The sequence below is a fragment of the Hemiscyllium ocellatum genome, chromosome 17 (assembly GCF_020745735.1).
Source record: "Hemiscyllium ocellatum isolate sHemOce1 chromosome 17, sHemOce1.pat.X.cur, whole genome shotgun sequence".
NCBI classification, from domain to species: domain Eukaryota; kingdom Metazoa; phylum Chordata; class Chondrichthyes; order Orectolobiformes; family Hemiscylliidae; genus Hemiscyllium; species Hemiscyllium ocellatum.
This window is the reverse complement of record NC_083417.1, coordinates 661,969-686,196: the sequence shown is the minus strand read 5'-3', so window position 1 is coordinate 686,196 and position 24,228 is coordinate 661,969. Positions and strand designations below refer to the sequence as shown.

Below are 24,228 nucleotides of genomic sequence, written 5' to 3'. Positions count from 1 at the left end.
GTAATATTATATGTCTCAATCAGATCCCCTTTCAGTCTTCTAACCTCAAGGGTATACAAGCCCAGTCACTCCAGTCTTTCAGCGTAAGGTAGCACCGCCATTCCAGGAATTGACCTCATGAACCTACGCTACACTCCCTCAATAGCCAGAATGTCTTTACTCAAATTTGGAGACCAGAACTGCACACAGTACTCCAGGTGTGGTCTCACCAGGGCCCTGTATAGCTGCAGAAGAACCTCTTTGCTTCTATACTCAATTCCTCTTGTTATGAAGGCCAGCACGCTATTAGCCGCCTTCAAGACCTGCTGTACCTGCATGCTTACCTTCATTGACTGGTGTACAAGAACACCCAGAACGCTTTGTACTGCCCCTTTACCTAAATTGATTCCATTTAGGTAGTAATCTGCCTTCCCATTCTTGCCACCAAAGTGGATAACCATACATTTATCCACATTAAACTGCATCTGCCATGCATCTGACCACTCACCTAGCCTGTCCAGGTCACCCTGTAATCTCCCTAACATCCTCCTCACATTGCACCCTGCCCACCCAGCTTAGTATCATCAGCAAATTTGCAACTGTTATTACTAATACTATCTTCTATACCATTAACATATATTGTAAAAAGCTGTGGTCCCAGCACTGATCCCTGCGGTACCCCACTGGTCACTGCCTGCCATTCTGAAATGGAGCCATTTATCACTACTCTTTGCTTCCTATCAGCCAACCAACTTTCAATCCAAGTTAGTATTTTGTCCCCAATACCATGCACCCTAATTTTGCTCTCTAGCCTCCTATGTGGGACTTTATCAAAAGCTTTCTGAAAGTCCAGGTACACTACATCCACTGGATCTCCCTCGTCCATCTTCAGAGTTACATCCTCAAAAAATTCCAGAAGATTAGTCAAGCATGATTTCCCCTTCATAAATCCATGCTGACTCTGACCTATCCTGTTACTACTATCCAGATGTGCCGTAATTTCATCCTTTGTAATTGACTCCAGCATCTTTCCCACCACTGAGGTCAGACTAACTGGTCTATAATTTCCTGCTTAAGTGCAGGTCCTTCAGCCACTGTTACCTCAGGGAGATTGCTTGTGTCTTCCCCAGTGAACACCGATCTGAAGTAACAATTCAATTCTTCTGCCATTTCTTTGTTCCCCATAATATATTCCCCTGTTTCTGTCTTCATGGGGAAAGTGAGGTCTGCAGATGCTGGAGATCAGAGCTGAAAATATGTTGCTGGAAAAGCGCAGCAGGTCAGGCAGCATCCAAGGAGCAGGAGGTTCGACGTTTTGGGCATAAGATTTCTGAAGAAGGGCTTATGCCCGAAATGTCGAATCTCCTGCTCCCTGGATGCTGCCTGACCTGCTGCGCTTTTCCAGCAACACATTTTCAGCTCTGTCTTCAAGGGCCCAATTTTAGTCGTAACCATTTTTTTTTGCCTTTCGCATACCTAAAAAAGCCTTTACTATCCTCCTTTATATTTTTGGCCAGTTTACCTTCATACCTCATTTTTTCTCTGCGTATTTCCTTCTTAGTAATCCTCTGTTGTTCTTTAAAAGCTTCTTAGTCCTCCGTTTTCCCACTTATCTTTGCTATGTTATACTTCTTCTCTTTTAACTTTATATTTTTCTTAATTTCCCTCGTCAGCCACGGCATCCCATGCCTCCTCCTAGGATCTTTCTTCCTTTTTGGAATGAACTGATCCTGCATCTTCTGCATTATACACAGAAATATCCGCCATTGTTCCTCCACTGTCATCCCTGCTAAGGTATTGCACCATTGAACTTTGGCCAGCTCCTCCCTCATAGCTCCATAGTTCCCTTTATTCAACAGAAATATTGTCACTTCTGGACACTACACTCTAGGAAGGATTTGAAAGCTTTAGACAGGATGCAGAAATTGTTCCAGGTATGAGGCCTGTGAAGCTACAGTGAAGAAGCTAAGACTTCTTCTCAGCAAAGAGTAGGTTGAGAGAAGACCATTCAAGGATCTGACATAGTACAGAGAACATCACAGTGCAGTACAGGCCCTTCAGCTTTCCATGTTGCGCCAACCTGTGGAACCAATCTGGAGCCTATCTATCCTACGCTATTCCATTTTCATCCATATGTTTAACCAATGACCATTTAAATGCCCTTAATGTTGACAGGTCTGCTACAGTTGCAGGCAGGGCGTTCCATGCCCCCACTACTCTCTGAGTAAAGAAACTACCTCTTACGTCTGTCCTGTGTCTGTCACCTCTCCATTTAAAGCTATGTCCCCTTGTGCTAGCCATCACCATCCTAGGAAAACCGCTCACACTGTCCACTCTATCTAATCCTCTCATTTTCTTATATGTCTCAATTAAGTCATCCCTCAACCTTCTTCTCTTTAACAAAAACAGCCTCAAGTCCCTCAGCCTTTCCTCGTAAGATCTTCCCTCCATACCAGGCAACATCCTAGTAAATTGCCTCTGAACCCTTTACAGGAAGGACATGGAAGTTTTGTAATGCGGTGACCAGAACTGTATGCAATACTGTAAGTGCAACCGCACCAGAGTTTTGTACAGCTGCAACGTGACCTTGTGGCTCTGAAACTGAATCCCTCCACCAATAAAATCTAACACCCAGTATGCCTTCTTAACAACCCGATTTACCTGGGTGGCAACTTTGAGGGGTCTGTGTACATGACACCAAGATCTCTCTGCTCATCTACACTACCAAGAACCTTTCCATTAGCCCAGTACTCCGTATTCCAGAGTACTCCTTCCAAAGTGAATCATCTGACACTTTTCCACGTTAAACTCCGTTTGCCACCACTCAGCCAAACTCTGCAGCTTATCTATGTGCCTCTGTAACCTGCAACATCCTTCGGCACTGTCTACAGCTCCACTAATCTTGGTGTCATCCGCAAAGTTACTAACCCATCCTTCTCCACCCCATCTAGGTCACTTATAAAAATGACAGACAGCAGCAGACCCAAAATAGATCTTTGCGGTACATCACTTGTAACTGAACTCCTGGATCAATATTTCCCATCAACCACCACCCTCTTTAGTTTTTCAGCTTGCCAATTTCTGATCCAAACCACTAAATCGCCCTCAATTCCATGTTCCAGTATTTTGTGCAATAACCTACCATGGGGAACCTTATCAAATGCTTAACTGAAATCCATATACACCACATCAACTGCTTTACCCTCCTACACCTGTTTTGTCACCACCTCAAAGAACTCAATAAGGTTTGTGAGGCACGACTTACCTTTCACAAAATCATGTTGACTATCCCTAATTAACTAACTTCTCTCTAGATGGTTACAAATCTGTTCTTTTGTAACCTTTTCTAACACTTTACCCACAACTGATTAGCAAGGTTAGATCTCATGGAATACAGGGACAACTAGCCTTTTGGATACAGAAGGTAGAACCCAGAGGGTGGTGGTGGAGGGTTGTTTTTCAGACTGGAGGCCTGTGACCAGTGGAATGCCACAAGGTTCGATGCTGGGTCCTCTATTTTTTTGTCATTTACATAAATGATTTGGGTGCGAGTATAAGAGGTACAGTTAGTAAGTTTGCAGATGACACCAAAATTGGAGGTGTAGTGGACAGCAAAGAGGGTTACCTCAGATGACAACAGGATCTGGACCAGATGGGCCAATGGGCTGAGAAGTGGCAGGTGGAGTTTAATTCCAATAAATGCGAGGTGCTGCATTTTGGGAAAGCAAATCTTACCAGGACTTTTGCACTTAATGGTAAGGTCCTAAGAAGTGTTGCTGAACAAAGAGACCTTGGAGTGCAGGTTCATAGCTCCTTGAAAGTCGAGTTGCAGGTGAATAGCATAGTGAAGAAGGCATTTGGTATGCTTTCTTTTATTGGTCAGAATATTGAGTACAGGAGTTGGGAGGTCATGTTGCAGCTGTACAGGACATTGGTTAGGCCACTGTTAGAATATTGCATGCAATTCGGGTCTCCTTCCTATCGAAAAGATGTTGTGAAACTTGAAAGGGTTCAGAAAAGATTTACAAGGATGTTGTCAGGGTTGGTGGATTTGAGCTATAGGGAGAGGTTGAACAGGCTGGGGCTGTTTTCCCTGGAGTGTCGGAGGCTGAGGGGTGACCTTATAGAGGTTTACAAATTTATGAGGGGCATGGATAGTGTAAAGAGGCAAAGTCTTTTCCCTTGGGTGGGGAACTCCAGAACTAGAGGGCATAGGTTTAGGGTGAGAGGGGAAAGATATACAAGAGACCTAAGGGGCAACCTTTTCACGCAGAGGGTGGTATATGTATGGAATGTGCTAGCAGAGCAAGTAGTGGAGGCTTGTATGATTGCAACATTTAAGAGGCATTTGGATCGGTATATGAATAGGAAGGGTTTGGATGGATATGGGCTGGGTACTGGCAGGTGGGACTATATTGGGTTGGGATATCTGGTCGGCATGGACGGATTGAACCGAAGGGTCTGTTTCCATGCTGTACAACTCTATGACTCTAATTGAAGTAAAACTCAAAGGTCTATAATTATCAAGATTCTCCCTACTCCCCTTCTTGAACAAGGGGACAACATTTGCTATCCTCCAGTCTTCTGGCACAGTTCCTGGAGGCAGTGATGACATAACAATCAAAGCCAAACGCTTTCAGTCTCCTCCCTGGCTTCCCAGAGAATCCTAGGATGAATTCCATCCAACCCAGAGGATTTATCTATTTTTACAGTTTCCAGGATTGCTAATACCTCCTCCTTGTGAACCTCAATCCCGCCTACTCTAGTTGCCTGTATCTCAGTGTTCTCCTTGTCGACATTTTTTTTCCAAGGTGAATACTTACTAAAAATATTCATTTAGCGCTTCTCCTATCTCCTCGGACTCCTCGGATTCTATCTGTCAACTCTCGTGTCCCTTCCTGGCTCTTCATGGTTTTCTCTTTAGGTCTTTCCTGGATAGCTTGTAACTCTCAAGCACCCTAACATCTCATCTTAACACAAGCCGCGACTATATAACTTCCTTAGTAGAGAACGGCTCCCTCGCTTGACCACTTCTTCCCTGCCTGAAAGGTACATATATATCAAGGACATGCAGTAGTTGTTGCTTGAATAAGCTCCACATTTCAAGTGTGTCCATCCCCTGCAGTTTCCTTCCCCATCCTGTACATCCTACATTTTACCTAATCATAATTGCCTTTTCCCCAGTTATAACTCTTGATCCCTTTCCATCACTAAAATAAACAATCGAATTGTGGTCACGATCACCAAAGTGCTCACCTACCTCCAAATCTAACACCGGGCCGGGTTCAGTACTCAGTATCAAAACTAATGTGGCTTTGCCTCTTGTTGGCCTTTCTGCATATTGTGTCAGGAAGCCCTCCTACACACACTGGACAAAAACTGACCCATCTAAAGTACTCAAACTATAGTATTTCCAGTCAATATTTGCAGAGCTAATGTCCGCCATAATAACTACCCTGTTACTTTTGCTCCTATCGAGAATCATCTTTGCAATCCTTTTCCCTACATGTCTGGAACTATTCGGAGGCTATAGAAAGCTCCAAACAGGCTGACCTCTTCTTTCCTGTTTCTAATCTCAGTTGATGAGTTCTCAAATGTCCTTTCTGCCACAGTAATACTATCCTTCACTAACGATTCCACACACCCCTCCCCTTTTACCATTATCTCTATTCTTACTGAAGCATCTAAGTCCCTGAACTGCAACAACCATTCCTGTCCCTGCTCTACCCATGTCTTCGAAATGGCAGACAACATCGAAGTCCCAGGTAGCAACCCATGCTGCAAGTTCACCCACCTTATTCCAGCTGCTCCTGGCGTTGATGTGGACACACTTCAAACCACCTTCCTGCTTGCCAGTGCACTCTTGCGACCTTGAAACCATATTTCTGATCTCACAACTCTCCACCTCCTGGATACTGCACTGTTGGTGAGGTCCCACCTACCCAAGAATGAGCCCTGGTTATCCTGGTATCCGAAATCCTCACTCCTGCACCATCCCTGCAGCCACATGTTCAGCTTCCCTCTCTCCCTATTCCTTGCTTCATTAGCATGTGGCATGGGCAAAAAAACAGAGATAACAACTCTCTTGTTCTAGCTCCAAGCTTCCACCTAGCTCCCTGAGTTTCTGCCTTAAATTCCCATCCATTTTCGCAACTGTCATTAGTGCCTATGTGAATCATGACTTGAGACTGCTTCCTCCACCCCCTCAAGGATCCTGAAAGCACCATCCGAGATGTCACGAACCCTGGCACCTGGGAGGCATCACACCAACCATGAGAGTCTCTCATTCCCACAGAACCTCCTATCTGTCACCTAACTATGGAATCCACAATGACTAATGTTCTGCTCCTCTCTCCCCTTCTTTTCAATACAACAGGGACAGACTCTATGCCAGAGACCTGTACCCCATGGCTTATCCGTAGTAAGTGTCCCCCCCCCCCCCCCCCCCCCCCCCAAAGTATCCAAAATGGTATCCTTGTTATTGAGGGGAATGGCCACAGGGGATCCCTGCACTTCCTGCCAGTTCCCTTTCTGTCCGCTGACTGTAACCCATCTAACTTTACTTGTACCTGGGGTGCGACTGCCTTCCTGTGACTCCTCTCGATAACCACCTCTGCCTCCTAAATGATCCAAAGTTCTTCCAGTTTCAGCTCCAGTTGCCTAACGCCGTTACCAAGGAGCTGGAGTTGGGTGCAGTTCCAGCAGATGAAGTCAGCAGGGACACTTGTGGTCGCCCTTACCTCCCACATTCTGCAGGAGGGACATTGAACTGCCCTGTCATTCTCACTATTCTAAATTCCCAAAGAGACTATTGAAAACTAAAGAATATATATTAAAAAACTAGTTACCCTATCAATCCGGTGCACAGAAACTTTGTTTTGGGTTAGAAGTGGAGAATGGTGGGGAACACTACCTAAGTAATGTTTCGGGTAATGCAACCACTTAAATATATTACTTCACTTACTAGCAGCCCTGTGTCCGCTCCTGCTCAGCGTGCAATCTGCCTATTCACAAGGTAAGTTTTTAAAGCAGTCACTTACCTTCCCAGCAGTCTCTGCTCCTCTTCCCCTCTCTCCTTGCAACTCCCAAAAAACTGCAAGCTTGATTCTCAAGGTAAAAGACCCTGTTAAGTGGGAAACTTACCTCCCGGTAGCCCCTGCTTCTCTCTCCCCAACTCCTCGCAGTTCCTGACAAAATAGAGGCTTGACTCTCGAGGTAAGTCCCTTTTATTCCCTTTTATTTTGATAGGCTAGAGAGGGAGAACCAGAGAATACCTAGTGAGAGAGAATTCCTGAATGGGCTGCTTAGTATCAAACTTTACACTGAGCTTTCTTCATATGACTGAACTGTTGTGTGACAAGTAACAAATTCAAATGATAGCCACTACATTAAATGGAAATGTGCTCAGCAATCATGTGTTATTTGGCTGCAGCTGATGCTAAGAGCAAGTGCTAAATTACCAAAAAGTTATTAACCTCCAGATTACTATCTCAATTATGAGCTAATTGATATATGATCTACAGCATTAAAGAGTAAATGCTTTTTTCCTCTTCCTTCAACTCAACTAGTCCATGTGGAATCAGGTTTCCTAAACTAAATTAGTCCCATTTGCCTGTGTTTGACCCATCTCCTCTAAATCTTTCCTCTTCATGTACCTGTCCAAATGTCTTTTAAATGTTCTAATTTTCACCAGCCTCCTCCACTTTCTCTGGCAGGTCATAGCACATATCACCCTCTGTATGGAAAGGTTGCCCCTCAAGTCCCTTTTAAATCTTTCTCCTCATACCTGAAAAGTATGTCCCCTAGTTTTGAATTCCCTCACTCTAGGGAAAAGACCTTTGCTATTCACCTTCTCTGTGCCCCTTATGACTTTATAAACCTCTATAAGGTCACCTCTCAACTTCCTGTGCTCCAGTGCAAAAAAATTCCCAGCTTATCAAGCTTCTCCTTATAACTCGAACCCTCCATCCTCAGTAACATCTTTGTCCATTCTTTCTGAACCCTCTTCAATTTAATAATGCACTTAAAGCAGGGCAACCAGAACTGTACACAAAAACAGAAATTGCTCAAAAAGCTCAGCGGATCTGGCAACATTTTTGGAGAGAAATCCAAGTTAATGTTTTGGGTCCAGTAACTTTTCCTCCAAACAGACCCATCCTGAAGAAGGGTCACTGGACCAGAAATGTTAAGTCTGATTTTGCTCCGTAGATGCTACCAGACTTGCTGAGCTTTTCCAGCAGTTTCTGCTTTGGTTTTGATTTCAAATACCTGCAGTTCTTTCAGTTTTTAATCAGAACTGTATACTGTTCTCCAAAAGTGGCCTCTCCAACATCCTGTTCAATCTCAGCATGACTTTCCAACTTATACTAATGCCTCCTTAACCACCCCGTCTATAACTGTGATACAACTTTGTACCTGAACTATGTACCTGAAGAACTATGTACCTGAACCCCTCAGTCTCTCTGTTTGATAACACTTCCCAGGGACCTACCATTAACTGTATAAGTCCTGACCTTGTTCATTCTACCAAAATGCAATACCTTGCATTTATCCACCCCTCAGGTCCCTTTTAAATCTTTCCCCCTTCATCTTAAACCTATGTCTTCCAGTTTTGGGCTCCCCAACCCTGAAGAGAAGACTTTGGCTGTTCACCATATCAGTGCCCCTCATAATTTTATAAATGTCAATGAGGTCACCCCTCAGCTTCTTACGCTTCCAAGCCTATTCAGCCTATCTATATAACTCAAGTATTCCAGTCTTGGTAAAATCCTTGTGAACACTTTTGCGCCCTTTCCAGTTTAATAACATCCTTCCTATAGCAGGGTGACCAGAATAGTATGCAGTATTCCAAATGTGGTCTAACGTGAAGTCCCAACTCATGTACTCAGTACTCTGACGGATGAAGGCAAGCATGCCAAATGCCTCCTTCACCACCCTTTCTACCTGTGACACAAGGAACTATATACCTGCACCCCTCAATCTGTCTCAACAACACTCCCCAGCACGTTACAATTGTGTGTGACCTGTTTGTCTGCCCAGAATGTAGCACCTTGCGTTTATTTCAATTAAACTCAATCTGCCATTCCTCGATCTACTGACCCAGCTGTTCGAGATTCTATTATACTCTGAGGTAATATTCCTCACTCTCCACTATACCACTAACTTTTGTGTCCATACTTCCTATGTTCTCATCCAATTTGTTTAAATAAATGGCGAATAACAGTGGACCCAGTATGGAGCGTGCTGTGCACCATTGATCACAGGCCTCCAATCTGAATGACAAACCTCTACCACCTCCCTCTGTCTTCTATCAGCAAAGCAATCTTGCATCTAAGTGGCTATATCTCCCTGGATCCTATGTAGTCTAACTTTATTAATCAGTCTACAATGCAGAACCTTGTGAAAGGCCTTGCTAAAGTTCATGTAGACAACATCGGCTACTCTGCCTTTATCTATCTTCTTGGTCACCTCTTCAAACAAAAACTCACTCAAAATTGTGAGACACAATTTTCTACGCAATCAGCTATGCTGACTATCCTTAATGAGTCCTTGCCTTTCCAAATTGGAAAAACAGGGAAGAGGATCAGAAGGCATTGGGTGTGAAAGCAAAAAAGTTATGTTGACCCTTCTCACAAATGCTTTTCATCTTGCACTCATCTGGATAATTTGCAAGGGAAAACAACATTTATACTGTACGATTGATTGGCTTATTACATAAAACATTACAGCGCAGTACAGGCCCTTTAGCCCTTGATGTTGCGCTGCCCTGTCATTACTAATCTGAAGCCCATTCCACCTACACTATTCCATGTATGTCCATTTGCCTGTCCAATGATGACTTAAATGCACTTAAACTTGGCGAATCTACTACCGTTGCAGGCAAAGCATTCCATATCCTTATTACTCTCTGAGTAAAGAAACTACCTCTGATATCTGTCTTATACCTATCTCCCCTCACTTTAAAGTTGTGTCCCCTCGTGTTTGCCGTCCTCATACTTGGATAAAGGCTCTCCCTGTCCACCCTATCTAACCCTCTGATTATCTTGTATGTCTCTATTAAGTCACCTCTCAACCTTCTCTCTAACGTGAACAGCCTCAAGGCCCTCAGCCTTTCCTCGTAAGACATTCTTTCCATACCAGAAAACATCCTAGTAAATATCCTCTGCACCCTTTCCAAAGCTTCCACGTCCTTCTTATAATGCAGTGACCAGAACTGTACACAATACTCCAAGTGTGGCCGTACTAGAGCTTTGTACAGCTGCAGCATAACCTCCTGGTTCCGGAACTCAATCCCTCTATTAATAAAGGCCAAAACACACTATACCTTCTTAACAACCCTGTCAATCTGGGTGGCAACTTTCCGGGATCTGTGTATGTGCATTACTGTGGGATTGCATCTAATGGTGGACACTATTTTCAGTTTTGCCTGGTGTGGAGGTTTTGCAAGCACAGTCTGATTGGGTAAGGTATCTTGTTTGTTTTCCAATTCACTTATACGTTGTATAATACAATAATAATACGACATATGACCTCAATGGATAGAGTCGATAGAGAGAATTTGAGAAACTGGTGGAAGGCTCATTAGCTCGAGGTCATCAATTTAAGATCAGTAATAAAAGAACTAAAGGTGACTTGAAGAAAAATGTAATCATGCAGCAATTGGTTAGAATCTGGATTGTATGACCTGAGTGTTGTAGAGGCAGATTCAATTGTGGCTTTCAAAAGAGGACTTAATTATGTGAAGAGTACAGAATTTGCTTGGTACGGGGGAAAGGAAGAGCATAAGGAATAGGAGCAGAAGCAGGCCATTTGACCTCCAGATTTGCAATGCAATTCAACAAGATTGTAGTTGTTCTGCCTGAGCTTAAACTCCTCTATTATGCCGGCTTGTCATAACCTTCTATTTACTGATATTTCAAAATAAGAATATAAGAAAAGAATAGCTAAGTAGGACATGTTGAGTTCTAGGGCATGGGCAGTTTACTGTGCTGTAGCCATCCTGGAATTCTATTCTATTATTTTACATGCCTTAAATCTCTGAAATAATTAATGAGTGCAGCACACAGCAAACCTAAATACTGAACTTGTGTGATATCAGAGGAAATCTGTCTGCAAAGAACAGCAAATAATGTTTAGGGAGAAAGCTACCTTTGTCTGAAATTGTTGATGTGGTTTTGTAAGGCCTCATTGATTGTCAATATCATAGTTATTGCAAATTCCCACATGGGAGTTGTTGAGGAAGAGGGGTAGGTAGCGTGGGGCTGCCTGGGCATCAGGATCCAGCTGAAAATTTCAGGTTCTTATGTTACATGTTATTATCCAGTGCATGCAATCCAGATTCACTGCAAACTCAATACTAGGCACAGAGTAGCTTATTGTGGATTGTTTCACTTTTGAGAGCAAGTTGTCAGTAATATAAAGGGGAAAATCAAAATCTATCAGTTTGAGGGGGAACAGGAGGGCAACAGAATCCAGGGAATCTTTTGACACATTTCAAATACAGCGTTGTCTCAATCTCTAACCCATCTCCTATTCTACAGATGGTAAAATGTGCAACACCCTGTTTCACTCTAAATAAACAGTCTCAATAATTAATTGACTTTCACCAAGTAAAGCAGTTTGACCAAGAGTCATGACCCCACATTTCAGCAGAAAGACAGAAAATTTTGCATGTTTTATCAATAGTGCTTATTGTTTATTCTCAGTGAGGCCTGAAGAAATTGCCTGCAGTCTGCATTTCCCGGAGATAGGGAAGATTACATTTCAGTTTGAAGTCATAATTTAATTAGAAACTTAGTCCAAGTGAATCACCTGAATATCTAGCCTGTGTTTATATCGGGTATTTTTAGGACATTTCTTTTGGGAGATAGAATGCAGTTTGTTTCTCACTTACGGCTGTTTCAAACTACAGTTCCCACTATTTGCTACAAATTCTCAAGGGAAGAATGAGGAGATTAAGTTATATGGAGAGGTTAAAAATAGTTCAGATTGTTCTCCTAAATGCAGCGTAAGTAAAGGGAAAATTTAATTGATGTGCCCATATTATGCATGTTTTTGATAAAGTACAGAGAAATTGTTTCTAATGGCAGAAAGCTTGGTAACTAGAGGTAAGATGAGAATTGTTGTTGCGCAATAAGGAGTTGTGATCTGAATTGAGCTGTCTGAATGAGCAGTGGATACTGATACGGCAGTAATTTTCAAAAATATATTGGATAAATAATTGAAGCAAAACATTTTTCACGACTGCAGTAAAATAACAGAAATACAAATAAATCTTTTTCAAGAGCCAGCACTGGATAATGGGCTGAAAGACTCTTTTGTGAGCAATTATGTGGAAATGTGCAATTTTCTACAACAAAGTTCATAGTTTGACTTCCTGTTACACAAATTCACCTACTGGGACATTCTCTTTCAGGCAGTGGGAAACACTAAAAATGCTTACTGATGGTTTATGATTTTGTACCTGAGTCACAAGGCAGAATGTCCTAGGATTTTTTTTCTTTGCTATGCAAGTCTGTGCAGAAATGCTGTATGTGTTTTGTTTCAGCTGCAGCTTTTACACAGCCAAGTCTTGACAGGCCTGAGACCCTTAACATCAATTGGATCCAAGGTTTCCAGTCAGTTAAAAGGAGTATTATATGAAATGGGGTTTTATTCTCTGGAATTTGAAACGTTAAAGAGTGATTTGATCGAGATTTTCATTATATTAAAGGGAACAGATAGGTCAGAGTTCCAAGGATGAGAATGTTCAATAATGTGGGTAGGGTGAAGTAGTGGGGCTGTTCGCTTTGAAGAAGAGATGGCACCCCATCTAACGTCTTCAATATTTATTCCGTGTATTACTGATGCACAGTGGCAGCGAAGTATGCCATCTGTAAAATGTTCTGAAACATCCCATCAATACTCCTTTGATAGCATCTGTCAAAGTTACAACGTAGACCATGAAGGAAGACAAGGGTAGCGATTCCATAAGAATGCTACCACTTGCAAATTTGCTTCCATGCCACATTCTCCTTTTTTGGAAATATACTGCAGTACCTTGACTGCAGCAGGGCCAAATTCCTGGGACTCACTCCATTAGCAATATTCTAAGTGTGCCTACACTGCATAGTTAAAATCTGCAACCTCAAGGCCTGGCATATCCCTACTCTACCATTACCATCAAGCCAGGTGGTCAGGCCTTGTTCAGTGGAGTGTGCTAGAGGTCATGCCAGGAGTAGCACCAAGCATACCGAATAATGTGGTGTAAACCTGGCAAGCTACTAAACAGAAGTAAGACTGAAGCATTCACAACAACATTCAGCCGGAATGACTGGATTATCAATCTCCTCCTCCAGTGATCCCCAGCGTCACAGATGCCGGTCTTCAGTCAGTTTGATTCATTCGACATGATATCAAGAAACAGTTAGAGACATTGGATACTGCAAAGGCTATGGGTCCTGACAAGAATCCAGCAATAGTACTAAAGACTTATGCTCAAGAGCTTGCTGCTCCCCTTGCCAAGCTGTTCCAGTATAGTTACAATACTGCTATCTCCCCAAAAATGTAAAAAAATTGCCAGTGTTTGTCCATAAAAAGAGAACAAATCCAACCTGGCCAGTTAGCACCCCCATCAGACTTTTCTCAATCATCACAAAAATAATGGAAAGTGTCATCAGCAGCGGTATCCAGCTGAACCTGCTCAGCAATAACCTGCTGAGTGATGTCCAGTTTGGATTTTGCCAGGGCCACTCAGCTGTTGCTCTCATTACAACTTTAGTTTAGATATGAGCAAAAGAGCTGAATTCCAGAGTGGAGGTATGAGTCATACCCCTTGACATCAAGGCTGCATTTAATTGTGGCATCAAGGAGCCCTAGCAAAACGGAGTCAATGGGTATCAAGGGGGCACGCTCTCCGCTAGCTGATTTCATATCTGGCATATATGAAGATGGTTGTTGTTGTTGGAGGTCAGTCATTTTAACTCCAGGTCATCTGTGCAGAAGTTGTTCAGGGTACTGTCTGAGGCCCAACCATCTTCAGCTGCTTCTTCAATGACCTTCCCTCCATCATAAGTTCAGAAGTGGAAATGTTCGCTTAGGATTGTACAATGTTCACCATTTGTGACTCCTTAGATACTGAAGTAGTCCATGTTCAATACATCAAGATCTGAACAGTGTCCAGGCTTGGGCTGACATGTTCCAGTAACATTCACTCCACACAAATGCCTGGAAATGACTCTCCAATCTGACCATTGCCCCTTGCCATTCAATGGTGTTATCATCACTGAGCCCCCAATCGTCGGGGTTACTAGCAGTGTTAACTGGACCTGCCACATTATCACTGTAGCTACAAGAGCAGGTCAGAACCTAGAAATAATGTGGTAAGTAACTCATCTCCTAACTCCCCAAAGCCTGTCCATCATCCACAAGGCACAAGTCAGGAGTGTAGTGGAATACTCTTCACTTGCCTGAACGAGTGCAGCTCCAACAACACTCAAGAAGCTTGACACCATCCAGGACAAAGCATCACACTTAAATGTTACCACATCCAATCCCTCCATCATTGATACTCAGTAGCAGCAGGGTATACTAGCTACAAGTTGCACTGCAGAAATTCACCAAAGACCCTCAGACAGTACCCTCCAACCCACCACCATTTCTATCTTGAAGGACAAGGACTGCAGATACATGGTGATGCTAGTTTCTTTCCAAGCCATCCACTATCCTGACTTGGAAATATTTTGCTGTTGCTTCACTGTTGCTGAGTCAAAATCCTGGAATTCGCTCCGTAAGGGCATTGTGAGTCAACCTAAAACACAGCCCGCAGGGATAAGGCAGTTTACTCCACCTTTATCAAGAACACGTAGGGATGAGCAAAAAGTGTTGACCAGCCAGCAGCGCCCATTCCCACAAGTGAATAAAAAAAACAAAAAATTTCCATCCTGTGATGAAGAATCCAATTAGCTACCCTATCTATGCCTATACAATTTTATCAGATCAGCTCACAACCTCCAACGCTCTATTGACAACAATCCAAGTTTGTCTGACCTCTCTTTATCGTGAATGTACTCCAGACCAAGCAGCATCCTGGTAAACCTGTTTTGCACCCTCTCCAAAAACCTCCACTTTCATCCTATCGTGTGTTAGCCAGATCCCCCCTCAATACTCCAATGAGCTCAAACTTTTATATTCAGTGCCCTGATCAATGAAGACAAGAGTGCCTTATGCCTTCTTTACCACCTTATCCACTTAAGTGAGCTATGGAGTTACACCCCAATGTCAGCGCTCCTTAGGGCCCTGCCATTCACTCGATACATTGCTCTTGCATTTGACTTCCCAAGATGCATTATCTCACTTGTCAGAATTTAACTCAGTCTGCCATTTCTCTGATCTATATCCTGTTATATCTTCTGACAAATTTCCTCACTATCCGTAACTCCCCTGATTTTCATACTGTGTGCAAACTTGCTAATCAGAGCATCTACTTTTTTTTAATTCAAATCATTTATAAATAGAAGAGGTTACAGCACTGATCCTCACGGAACACTTTTGGTCACAGAATTCCAGGCAGAAAAATACCCCTCCACAACTATATTTTGTCGTCTTTGGCCAAGTCAATTTGATATCCAACTTACCAACTCAGTGTAGATCCCACCATGTTTAATTTTCTAGTCCTACCATGAGGGACATTATCAAATGCTTTAGTAAAGTTCATGTAGACAACATCCAGTGCCTTATCCTCATCAATCATCTTCACTTCCTGAAAAAACCCAATCCAATGTGCATGATTCAGATCAAATTTGAGACCACTTGTGAATTGTTCCACTTGATTGTGACATAGAATATGTTTTGGGTGAGGGACTTCAATTTTCATCATCAAGAGTGGCTCAGCACTAATGAGTTTGTTGAGTCTTCAAGCACATTGCTGCAAGACTGGATCTGAGACAAGTGGTGAGGGAACGAACAGCAGAAACAAGATACTTTTCCTCATTCTCACCATTCAGCCTGCTGTAAATGCACCTGCCCATGAAAATGTTAATTAGAGTGACCACCATAAAATCTCGTCTTCATATCAAGCTTGCCCTCCATCTTATGTGGCATGATCACTGTATTAAATAGGATAGACTTTGAACCAATCTTTGGGGAAACAAGATTGGGCATCCATGAGGTTCTGTGGGGCATCAGCAATAGAGTTTAACATCCGTTCTATCTTAGAAAGGCACAACATGTTCCTCAGTCTAGCATTACCATCATGTTAGGGGATCAAGTCTGATTCAATGGAGAGTACAGAAGGGCATGTAGGAGCAGCATCAAATGTATCTAAAAATGAGTTATCGACCTGGTAAAACTACAAATTAGTAGTAGCATGCAGCATGTGATGGACAGTGCTAAGTGATTCCACAACCAAAGCATCAGATCTAAGCTCTGTAGTCCTGCCGCATCTAGTCACGAATGACGATGGACAATTAAACACCTCACTGGAGGAGGAGGCACCACAAGTATCCCTATCTAAATGATGGAAGATGCAGCACATGAGTGCAAAAGGTAAGTATTTACAACAGTCTTCAGCCAAAAGTGTCAAGTGATTGATCCATCACAGCCTTCTGCACAGCTCCACCATCATCATCTTCAGATAATTGGATTCACAATATCAAGAAATGGAAGTTACCTTGGTATTGTGCAGAACTTTGGTTAGGATACAGCTAGAGTACTGTGAGTACATAGAACATAGAACATAGAAGGATACAGCGCAGTACAGGCCCTTCGGCCCTCGATGTTGCGCCGACCGAGTCCTACCTAACCTATACTAGCCCAATAACTTCCAAGTGCCTATCCAATGCCCGCTTAAATGAACATAAAGAAGGAGAGTTCACCACTGATACGGGCAGGGCATTCCATGAACTCTCAACCCGCTGTGTGAAGAATCTACCCCTAACATCTGTCCTATACCTACCACCCCTTAATTTAAAGCTATGTCCTCTAGTAACACCTGACTCCATTAGCGGTAAAAGGTTCTTAGTATCTACCCTATCTAAACCCCTAATCACCTTATACACTTCTATCAGATCTCCCCTAAACCTTCTCTTCTCCAATGAGAACAGCCCCAAGTGCCTCAGCCTTTCCTCATAAGATTTTCCTACCATTCCAGGCAACATCCTGGTAAACCTCCTCTGCACTCGTTCTAAAGCTTCCACATCCTTCCTATAGTATGGCGACCAAAACTGCACACAATACTCCAGATGAGGCCTCACCAGAGTCTTATACAACTGCAACATGACCTCAGGACTCCGGAACTCAATTCCTCTGCCAATAAAGCCCAGTACACCATATGCCTTCCTCACAGCACTATTTACCTGGGTGGCAACTTTCATAGATCTGTGTACATAGACACCAAGATCCCTCTGCTCATCCACACTACCAAGTAGCCTACCATTAGCCCAGTAATCCATCATCTTGTTATTCCTACCAATGTGAACGACTTCGCACTTAGCTACATTGAATTCCATTTGCCACATTTCCGCCCAGCTCTGCAACTTATCTATATCCCGCTGTAACCTACCACTTCCTTCCTCACTATCCACAACTCCACCGACTTTCGTGTCATCCGCAAACTTGCTTACCCAGCTTTCAAGTCCTTCCTCTAGATCATTTATAAAGATAACAAAAAGCAATGGTCCCAAAACAGATCCTTGTGGTACACCGCTAGTAACTGCGCTCCAAGATGAACATAATCCATCAACTACTACCCTCTGTCTCCTTCCAGCCAGCCAATTCCTAATCCAAACCTCTAATGTATCCTCAATGCCATACCTCCGAAGTTTTAGCATTAGCCTACCATGGGGAACCTTATCGAACGCCTTACTAAAATCCATATACACAACATCTACTGCTTTACCCTCATCCACTTCCATAGTCACCTTCTCAAAGAACTCAATAAGGTTTGTGAGGCACGACCTGCCCTTCACAAAACCATGCTGGCTATCCCTGATCACGTTATTCCTACCCAGATGTTCATAAATCTTATCCCTTACCATTCTCTCTAAGACTTTGCCCACCACTGAAGTCAGACTCACTGGCCTATAGTTACTAGGGCTATCCCTACTCCCTTTCTTGAACAATGGGACCACATTCGCTATCCTCCAGTCCTCTGGTACTATTCCCGTTGACAATGACGACATAAAAATCCAGGCCAATGGCTCTGCTATCTCCTCCCTAGCTTCCCATAGGATCCTGGGGTAAATGCCATCAGGCCCAGGAGACTTATCTATATTCATCCTTTCCAATATTCCCAAAACCTCTTCCCTGCATATTTCCAGGGCATCCATTCTAATTATTTGTGATTCCATATTCACATCAGCAACAGTGTCCTGTTCCTGAGTGAATACTGATGAAAAGTACTGATTTAATGTCTCTCCAATCTCCTCCGCCTCCACACACAACTTCCCACTACTATCCTTGACTGGACCGGTACCTACCCTAGTCATCCTTTTATTCTTGACATACCTATAGAAAGCCTTTGGGTTTTCCCTAATCCTACCAGCTAAAGACTTTTCATGTCCCCTTCTCGCTTTTCTTAGCTCCCTCTTTAGCTCCTTCCTGGCTACCTTATAACTCTCAACCGCCCCTACTGAACCTTCACGCCTCATCTTTACATATGCCGCCTTTTTCCCTTTCACAAGGGCCTCCAATTCCTTACTAAACCACGGCTGCCTCACAAGGCCCTTTACACCATGCCTGACTGGTACATACCTATCGAGGACACGCAGTAGCTGCTCCTTGAACAATCCCCACATCTCATTAGTGTTCTTCTCTTGAAGCCTGTTTTTCCAATCCACACAACCTAAGTCATGCCTCACTGCATCATAATTTCCCTGCCCCCAGCTATAGTTCTTGCCCTGCGGCGCACGATTATCCCTCTCCATCACTAAAGTAAAAGTCACCGAGTTGTGGTCACTGTCCCCGAAGTGCTCACCTACCTCCAAGTCTAACACCTGGCCTGGTTCATTACCTAGAACCAAATCCAATATAGCCTCCCCTCTTGTTGGCCTGTCGACATATTGTGTCAGGAAACCCTCCTGCACACATTGTACAAACACCGACCCATCTAATGAACTCGAGCTATAGCTCTCCCAGTCAATATCTGGGAAGTTAAAGTCCCCCATAACAACCACCCTGCTACCTTCACTCTTTTCCTGAATCATCCTCGCAATATTATCCTCTACTTCTCTAGGACTATTAGGAGGCCTGTAGAAAACACCTAACAGGGTGACCTCACCTTTCCTATTTCTAACCTCAGCCCAAACTACCTCAGATGGCAAGTCCTCTTCCATCGTCCATTCCACTGCTGTGATACTGTCTTTGACAAGTAATGCCACGCCTCCCCCTTTTTTACCCCCATGTCTGATCCTACTAAAACATTTGAACCCTGGAACGTGCAACAGCCATTCTTGTCCCTGTTCTACCCACGTCTCTGTAATGGCCACAACATCGAAGTCCCAGGTACCAACCCACGCTGCAAGTTCACCTACCTTATTCCTTATACTTCTGGCATTGAAGTATACACACTTCAATCCACCTTTCTGGTTACAGGCACCCTCCTTAGAGATCGCTGCATTATTCCTAACCTCCCTACACTCAAGGTCCTGTACCCTAAAGCTACAGTCCTGGTTCCCATGCCCCCGCGGAGTTAGTTTAAACCCTCCCAAAGAGCACTAGCAAACCTCCCCCCAAGGATACTGGTGCCCCTCAGGTTCAGGTGTAGCCCATCCTTTTTATAGAGGTCCCACCTTCCCCAGAAAGGACCCCAGTTGTCCAGAAACCGGAATCCCTCCCTCCTGCACCATCCCTGTAGCCACGCATTTAACTGCTCTCTCTCCCTATTCCTCGACTCTCTATCACGTGGCACGGGTAACAAACCAGAGACTACAACTCTGTTTGTTCTAACTCTGAGCTTCCAACCTAGCTCCCTGAAAGCCTGTCTGACATCCTCACCCTTCTTCCTACCTATATCATTGGTGCCAACGTGGACCACGATCTGGGGCTGCTCCCCCTCCCCCTTAAGGACCCGGAAAACACGATCAGCGACATCACGTACCCTTGCACCTGGGAGGCAACATACCAAACGTGAGTCCCTGTCGCCCCCACAAAACCGTCTGTCTGTACCCCTCACTATCGAGTCCCCAAGAACTATTGCTCTACCTTTCTCCACCCTACCCTTCTGAGCAACGGGGCCAGGCTCCGTGCCAGAGGCCTGAACCTCGTTGCCTACCCCTGGTAAGTCATCCCCCCCACAAGTATCCAAAACGGTATACTTGTTCTTGAGTAGTTCAGTTCACAACACTAAGAAGGATGTGATTGCACAGGAGAGGTTCACCAGGATGGTGCGTTTCAACTGTGAAGAGAGGTCGGGTAAGCTCAGGTTATTTTTTAGATTCCCTACAGTGTGGAAACAGGCCCTTCAGCCCAACCAGTCCACACTGGTCCTCCGAGTAACCCACCCAGGCCCATTTCCCTCTGACTAATGCACCTAACACTATGGGGCAATTTAGCATGGCTAATTCACTTAAACTGCACATCTTTGTGACTGTGGGAGAAAACTAGAGCACCTGGAGGAAACCCACACAGACACGGGGAGAATATGCAAACTCCACACAGACAGTCACCCAAGGCTCGAATCGAACCTGGGACCCTGGTGCTGTGAGACAGCAGTGCTAACCATTGAGCCACTGTGGTTTTCTTTGGAGCAGAAGTTTGAGAGGTATATGAAATCAGTAAATGTGTACGAGATGCCTGTCTTCATTAGCCAGAGCATGCAATATTGGCACAGAGAAATCTTACAGAGCATTGATTAGTCCACAGGTGGAATACTGTGTGCAATATTGGTCGGCATACTATCAAAGAATGTGGTTGCAATAGAAAGGGTCAAAGGAGATTCACCAGGATGTTGCCAGGGTTGGAAAGTCTCAGTTATGAAGAGAGCCTGGATAGGCTGGGTTTCTATTCCCTGAAGCAGAGGAGGCTGAAGGGGGTCTAATTGAGGCATACAAAATTATGAGAGGCACAGACCGGGTGCATAGTGAGAATCTTTCCCATTGCATCAGTATCTAATACCAGAGTGCATAGGTTTAAGTTGGGGATAAGTCATTTAGAGAGGATCTAAGGAGGAACTCTTTCATCCAGAGGGTTTTAGAAATATGGAAAATGCTGCCTGAGAGAGGGTGGAGGCAGGTACTCTCTCACAACCTTTAAGAAGACTCTGGAAAAGCACTTAAAATTCCAGAGCATAGTAGGCTATGGACCAAATGCAGGTAAATGAGATTAGAATAGTTTGTTGTTTGTTAGTTGCATTGGGCAACAGAGAGAGGCTGAACAGGCTGGGACTGTTTTCCCTGGAGCATCGGAAGCTGAGGGATGACCTTATAGAGGTTTACAAAATTGTGAGAGGCATGGATAGGGTAAATAGACAAAATCTTCTCCCTGGGGTCGGGGAGTCCAGAACTAGAGGGTATAGGTTTAGGGTGAGAGGGGAATGATATGAAAGAGACCTAAGGGGCAACTTTTTCATGCAGAGGGTGGTACGTGTATGGAATGAGCTGCCAGAGGAAGTGGTGGAGGCTAGTACAATTGCAACATTTAAAAGGCATTTGGATGGGTATATGAATAGGAAGGGTTTGGAGGGATATGGGCCAGGTGCTGGCAGGTGGGACTAGATTGGGTTGGGATAACTAGTTGGCATGGACGGGTTGGACGGAAGGATCTGTTTACATGCTGTACATCTCTATGACTCTATAAACCCCTTCAGCCTCCTCTGCTTCAGGGAATAGACGCCCAGTCTATCCAGTCTCTCCTCCTCAGTGAGACTTGCCATCCAGGCAAGATATAGCCTGTTTCCAAGCTATATGACTCTGTAATTATGGAGGAACCTTGATTATCCAAACGAGAGGGGCAGGCAGTATTTTGTTCAGATAATTGATTACTTAGATAATCGATTTAACCTTAAACAAGGGAAGCCATTCTGATCTAACACTGTGCTCTACCGGAGAGTTTGTTTACATCTATAATTTAGGTGAGTCTGCTATTTAAACGAACTAATCCTTGCATTCTGCAAATTGCAGGTTAGACTGAGAATGTCTAAACCCTTACCATCATATAAATACATGAAGTCCCCACATTAAGCAAGGTCCTGAACAGCTTCTATAATCACAAGAGCATTTGTCATTTTCCACTGAACTTCGTGTCACCCAATAGAAGGACAGAAGTACTACCTCGTGCGTGCATTTACTTTCTCAGTCATTGTTTTCATGAACGGCCTGTAAAGTGACGGGAATAAAGCACTTATGTTTGCAAAGGGCTGTGTAACTAACCCTTATGATGTCATTGGATATTACAAAGGCTGTGGGTCCTAATAACATCCTGATAATCATGCTAAAGACTTTGTCAAACCCCTCGCCAAGCTGTTCCAGTACAACCGCAAGACTAGCATCCAGCTGACCATGTGGTAAACTGCTCAGGTATGTCCTGCATGCAAAAATCCAACCTGGCAATTACCATCTCATCGGTCTACCCTTCATCAGTAATGTTTTGAAAGATATCATCAAGCAGTCCTTGCTTTGCAATAACCTGCTCATTTCCTGCTGCTTCAGAAAATAGCCAATGTAATTAAAGACTCCTCCCACCCTGGTTATACTCTCTTCCACACTTTTCCATTGGCAGAAGTTATAAAAGTTTGAAAATACACCCCCACTGATTTAAGAACAACTTCTTCCCAGCTGTTATCAGACTTATGAATGACCTCTCATATGTTACAGTTGATCTTTCTTTGTAGCTGTAACACAGCATTCTGTTCTGTTACACTAAGGTACTTATGTAAGGTATGATTTATCTGGTTAACATACAAAGTAATACTTTTTACCTGTATCTGTGTCCATGTGACAAGAATAAATTAAATCATTGACACTCAGTTTGCATTCCTCCAGGGCCATTCAAATAGAACATAGAGCAGTTCAGCACATTACAGGCCCTCTAGCCCTCGATATTGTGCCAACCTTTTATCCTACTCTAAGATCAAACTAACCCACGGAACCTACATTTTGCTATCATCCATGTGCCTATCCAGAGTTGCTTAAATGTCCCAAACGTATCTGACTCTACTACCATGGCTGGCAGTGCATTCCACGCACCTATCTCTGACATCTCCTCTAAACCTTCCTATAGTCATCTTAAAATTATTCAAAATTTGTGAGAAGATTTGTAGCTTGGGTGCTCGTTGTTGTGGTTCTGTTCGCCGAGCCACAGCGACAGTCATTTCCGCCCGGGGAAAAAGCCTCTGGCTATTCACTCTATCTATTCCTCTCATCATCTTGTAGACCTTTGTCAAGTCACCTCTCATCCTTCTTCACTTCAGTGAGAAAAGCCTTAGCTCCCTTGACCTTTCATATCTAGATCTCATTACAGCCTTGATTCCAATATTGAGGAGATGAGGAGAAACTTCTTCACCCAGAGAGTGGTGGTTGTGTGGAATGCTCTGCCCGAGAGGGCAGTGGAGACCCAGTCTCTGGATTAATTTAAGAAAGAGTTGGATAGAGCTCTTAAGGATAGTGGAATCAAGAGTTATGGAGATAAGGCAGGAACAGGATGCCAATTAAGGATGATCAGCCATGTTCATATTGAATGGTGGTGCAGGCTCGAAGGGCAGAATGGCCTACTCCTGCACCTATTGTCTATTGTCTAATATTGAAAATGAGCCAAATTCTTGACATAAGGTGAGAGTGACTACTATGAACATGAAGGCCATAGTTGACTCAGTGTGGCATCAAGGAGCCCTAGCAAAATTGGAGTCAGTGAGAATTGGAGGAAAATTCTGCTTGTTAGAGTTCTAACAGGAACAAGAGAAGATGGTTGTGGTTGTTGGCGATCATTCATTTCAGATCCAGGATAACCCTAGAAGTGTTAATTCAGGGTAGTGTTCTAGACCCAAACATCTTCAGCTGCTTCATTAATGACCTTATGTCTGTCATGAGGCCAAAAATGTGGATGTTCGCTGATGTTTGTGCAATGTTCAGAACCATTTGCAACTCATAGAATCACTACAGTGTAGAAAGAGGTCATTCAGCCCACCAAGTCATCACTGATCCTCTGAAGAGCATCCCAACCAGCCCTAGCCCCCATACTGTCCCTATAATGCCATATTTCTCATGGCTAATCCACCTATCCTGCACATCTCTGGTCACTACGAGTCAATTTTGCCGTGACCAAACCTGCATGTCTTTG

General features: G+C 43.7%; 1 protein-coding gene across 1 annotated transcript in view; it reads left to right on the top strand.

Moving 5' to 3' along the window:
- Window positions 1-24,228, top strand: part of tango6 (transport and golgi organization 6 homolog (Drosophila)) — a 217,185-nt gene that overhangs the window by 137,268 nt on the left and 55,689 nt on the right. The window lies entirely within an intron of this gene.